Source organism: Aplysia californica, unplaced genomic scaffold (assembly GCF_000002075.1).
Source record: "Aplysia californica isolate F4 #8 unplaced genomic scaffold, AplCal3.0 scaffold00105, whole genome shotgun sequence".
Classification (NCBI taxonomy): Eukaryota; Metazoa; Mollusca; class Gastropoda; order Aplysiida; family Aplysiidae; genus Aplysia; species Aplysia californica.
In genome coordinates this window covers 589,051-594,050 of record NW_004797375.1, presented here as the reverse complement: position 1 = coordinate 594,050, position 5,000 = coordinate 589,051, and positions in this window count along the sequence as shown.

The following is a 5,000-nucleotide window of genomic DNA, read 5'->3' as shown; positions in this document are numbered from 1 at the left end:
TGTCTGTCTGTCTCTCTCTCTCTCTCTCTCTCTCTCTCTCTCTCTCTCTCTCTCTCTCTCTCTAACACACATACACACACTCACACACGCGCGCGCGCACACACACACACACACACACACACACACACACACACACACACACACACACCCTAATCAGGAGTGAGTGGTTGGCGGGTGCTCTGGTGTGGTTTACTTCTTTCCTATTTAAAAAACTGTCATCCTTCTCTCTCCTCATGTTTGTGTTTGTTTCTCTCTTGTAACACCTCTAATCTTCGGCACTCATATGACCTTATTGTGTTGCAAGTGCCGTACAACTTTTACCAAAACTAAAACACCTTAACCACATGCACAGACACACACATACACCCACAAGATAAAGTGAGTGTGTGTGTGTGTGTGTGTGTGTGTGTGTGTGTGTGTGTGTGTGAGTGTATGGGTGGGAAAGGTGGGGGTGGGGCGTCAGAAAACTACTGACAAAAAACTCGTCAGCTTGCCGTGACGGACTACAAGTGAGAATGGAAACTTGTCATAACACGATGTGTCATGAGCAATGCAAGTTGTGACAGGTGGTGACGTGACAGGCTTTGATTACTAAACACCGTCTGATAACCTACAAACAACCTAGTTCTGCGACACCCGGCACATTGGACAGCCATACACATTATGAAATATTATCATAATATTTTGATGTACCCGGCATTTACGTAATAAAATTCATGATTACGTTGTCTTTAGTCGTATAAGACCATTTGGTGCACAGTGACACTAACTTGTGTAAGGTTACACACCTTTATCTCAGGCCATGCATGTTTGTAAAAATAGATGATACGGTGACCTTTCTTATGCAAGGGTAAATCTATATCCCGTCTCTGTTCGTTTGATTTTTAATTCATTTCTTTGATCCATCGTCATTTGGGCACAGTTTTGTCTGTTATTGGAATTAGTCAATTTATTCTTTTGCTGAAATATCTTCCCACCTATATACCTAGTGAGTTCAGTCTTATTGATCATCATCTCTTTCCACATATATACCGTTCGTTACTTCTTTCGTTTTGTACGACAATCTTTCGTTTATTCTCTTTTAATGGCAAAAATTTTGTGTTACATGGGGTTTCTTCCTGTGATCGTTACTCATGGCTGCATCTCATCCTACGAACTTCAGTTATTTTCTTTTCCTTCCTCCTTCCTTCCTTCCTTCCTTCCTTCCTTCCTTCCTTCCTTCCTTCCTTCCTTCCTTCCTTCCTTCCTTCCTTCCTCCCTTCCTTCATTCATTCATTCATTCCGTCCTTCCTTCCTTCTTTCCTTCTTTCCTTTTCCCCCTCCTACCTCCCTTCCCCTATTCCTTCCTTCCGTCCCTCCTTGATCATAAGGACAAACTGTATTCATCTTTCTACAAATTTCTTTTCAAAGAGTTGCAAATTTGATCTCTGTCTCTGTTGAATAGGAAGTTGTATCCTCACAATGTATAATATTATTTAATATGCTTTATTTATTTTCACCCGTCAACTTACGAGAAAATGGAACAATGCACTTTTCTGTGGTAACCAACACTGGGACATTTTGTCATAGTTGTCGGTATTATTGGTGTGTTTACGAATTATAAATGAACGTTTGTTGTTGGGTTTGTTGTTATTGTTGTTGTTTTGTTGGGGGAGTTTTCATGGGAACATCGACGTACGGTATAAAAATAATGACACAGCTTACGCGGAAAAGATGGAAATGGGGGGAATAGAGGAAAAAGAGGGCTTGGGGTGCGGGTAAAAACGAATGAGAAAGAGTGACAGCAGAGACGATACCGTTAAATTGAACTAAAACTATTACAGCACAACTTGATTTGAGAATATAATCAGAAGGCGAAATAGAAAGAAAGCGGAGAGAGAGAGAGAGAGAGAGAGAGAGAGAGAGAGAGAGAGAGAGAGAGAGAAAGAGAGAAAGTCAGACGGACCGATAGGCAGGCAGATTGGCACAGGTGTGAAAGAGACACAGCTAGAGCAACAAAGAGGAAGGAAAATGAACGAGTTACACAAGTGTGTGTATGAAGATCTCACGAGGCCAATCGTCGTGTTGCTGATCCTGCCACACACAACGATTTATGAAACGTACGTGGGTTGCATAACTGTGTGTCGCATCGTGGTGAAATCAGGCGCTCGCCAAAATCATATAATCAAAGCAGCCGGCACTTTTAACGCCAGTTGGGAATTTTGTTTCGAATTTTTCTTTTCTTTTCTTTTTTTTTTTCTTTTTTTTGTTTAACAGCTATTATGTCGATCTAAAAAGCATTTTTAAGTGTAAAATTTACTGGAAAAACGTTTACCAAATTCACAAATAAATGTAAGTTTGCAGTTTGCAAGAACACCCAATCTTTGGGCCTCACAAAACTTTGATGTCCATTTGTTCGTTAATTTTTACCTCTGACACCAGGCATACCCCATGTCGTTCAATAAAAGATTTCACTTCTTTTTCAAGTAGGTATGAGGGGGGTTTTCTTCAAAAGCAAGACAAAAAATGAATAAACATTAAGATGATACTGATAACGTCATAATATGCTTGAAATTTGACGAGCGCCTGATTCCACCGCGTTGTGACACATACAATCATTGCTCCCTGAGATAAATAATATGTCCAGGTGTCAGCAGTGTCCAAGCCTTGAACTTTTGTGCCTAGCTTAACCTCACTAACAACCGCAGAGCCAAGATGGAACAGACTCAAGACTAATTATTCAATGTGCACTAGATCTATAATAGAATATAATACATCTATACAAAGTGCACACCTTTCGCCATTAATCGATGTGGTTTAATCATCACACGGGCTTACAATTTGACCACGCCTCTTTAGCAGTTTTATTTGATGTGTAGTTTTGTGGTTTGGGTTTATTTTCTTGGTTTTTATAATTTGCTTTTCCCGGGGAGGGGGGGGTGTTTTAGTCGTTGTTATTGTTGTTGTAGTCGTTGTTGTCATCGTATTCGTCGTAATTGTTGGAGGGGGGAGGGGGTCGGTTTTCGCCTTTTAAGACTAGTCCTCATCTGCTGGGTTTTTTGTTTTGTTTTTGTTTGTTTTTTGTGGGGGGGGGGGGTTGGGGGGGTGGGTGGGTAAGTGTTTTACGGCGCTCGCAACTGCATACGGTCATTTGTGCGTGCGGGACACATTAAACTTTTCCAGTTGGAAGGAAATTTGGAAATTTTCCCGGGTGGCGGCTGAAGCCTACTCTTATCGATTTTGGACTACAAGGGATCTTTAACGTGCGCAACTTGCACACGGGACCTCCGAGATTTTCCGCCCTTGTCCGAGAAGGCTAGGTGTAGATCTTTCCCGCCATGAGATCAGGGTTGTGGTGTGGTTGAAAGACAGCAGTAAGAAGGAGCCAAGGAGAAGCAGTAGAAAGGCTGAAGAAAGAGTCAAGAGCCCAGAGGAGAGGGGCAAAGGAGGTGAAGGGGTGGGTAGGGGCAGAAAGTGGAGGCAAAAGCAGACGACAGAACATTGTCAGAGAGCAGGAAAGGATGTGAAAGGAGAAAATTTTAGAGAAGAAAATTTTCCGTCGCTATCCGGATTCGAACCCATGACCTATTGAATGAGAGGCGAACACTTTAACCTCTAGACCATGAGAGCCCCCACCCCCCATCTGTTTATTCTACTTGTTATATTAATAACATCTCTCGGTTTAAATCTGAAATTAATGCGTGAGTTTCTCCTCCCGTCTGTTTTCTCGTATCTTGCCCCCTGCTCGTTTGTGTTCTTTTTTTCTTTTAGCGCATCGAATCGTGTCCTTTCAGAACGATTTACACCCCTACACTATAAAAAAAAATATTTTAGTCCAGATTGTCCAGCAGGAATGAATCTTACATCAAGCGAAATCAAGCGACAATGGTTTGTTATGCTATGCCGTGCTATGCTGTGCTATGCTATGCTATGCCGTGCTATGCTGTGCTATGCTATGCTATGCCGTGCTATGCTGTGCTGTGCTATGCCATGCTATGCTATGTCATGCTTTGCTTTGCTGTGTATTGCTATGCTGTGCTATGCTGTGCTATGCTGTGCTATGCTGTGCTATGCTGTGCTATGCGGTGCTATGCGGTGCTATGCGGTGCTATGCTGTGCTATGCTATGCAACCAAACCTCTCCTAACAAAGTTCAGCCAGTTGCCTATAGCTGGCCAGGCAGTCGGTGTGACACAAAGTTGCTACGTATTAAGTAATCCTGATACGTGTTCATTCATGTACAACGTGTTTATGTTTACATGCTGCTATGATTGTAAATGCATGCTACTATTGTAGCTCTTACTCCCACATCAACTAAATGTGTATCCTTTAGGAAGCATGTTGGATACAGTATAGAGCAGATAGACGAGGATGCTTGAACCGAATAGCATTTTGCCGCAGGTATCGAGCTTATGTTTCGTGTGTTTAGCGGCGAAAACCCTAATCTTTACACGTGTGCGCCAGGTCAAACATATACAATAATAATAATTAATATGTTCATTTTGTAAAATTTCTTGTCTCCGGGTATATATATAATATGTACACCGGCGCAAACGGCTATATGTGAGCACCATGTAGTTATTTCTCTGCGTTTGTGTTTAAATGTGAGTAACGAAGTGAATCGGTTTAACGCCCCTAACAACACTACTAGGTCATTTAAGAGGCAGGACCTCCGAATTTAACCACTGTCTTCAATGAGACCGAGCCAATTCGGTGGGGAGCTTTGAGACCTCCACAAAACGACCCGACTTCAAGAACACCCAGCCTGAGATTTGAACCAGGACAATCTGCTCCGTAGTTCAGCTGAATGCCAACTGAGCTAACAGAGTGCCCGTGTTTGTGTTTGTGAGTGACAAATCGTTTGTGTGCGTATGTGTGTATGTGTCTGCGTTTGGGTGGGTGTGATCGCGTGCGGTGTGTATTTGTGTGTGTGTGCGTGTGTCTGTCATTGATATGTGTATCTGTGCGTGTGTGTGTGTATATGTGTATGTGTGTATGTGTGTGTGTGTGTGTGTGTGTGTG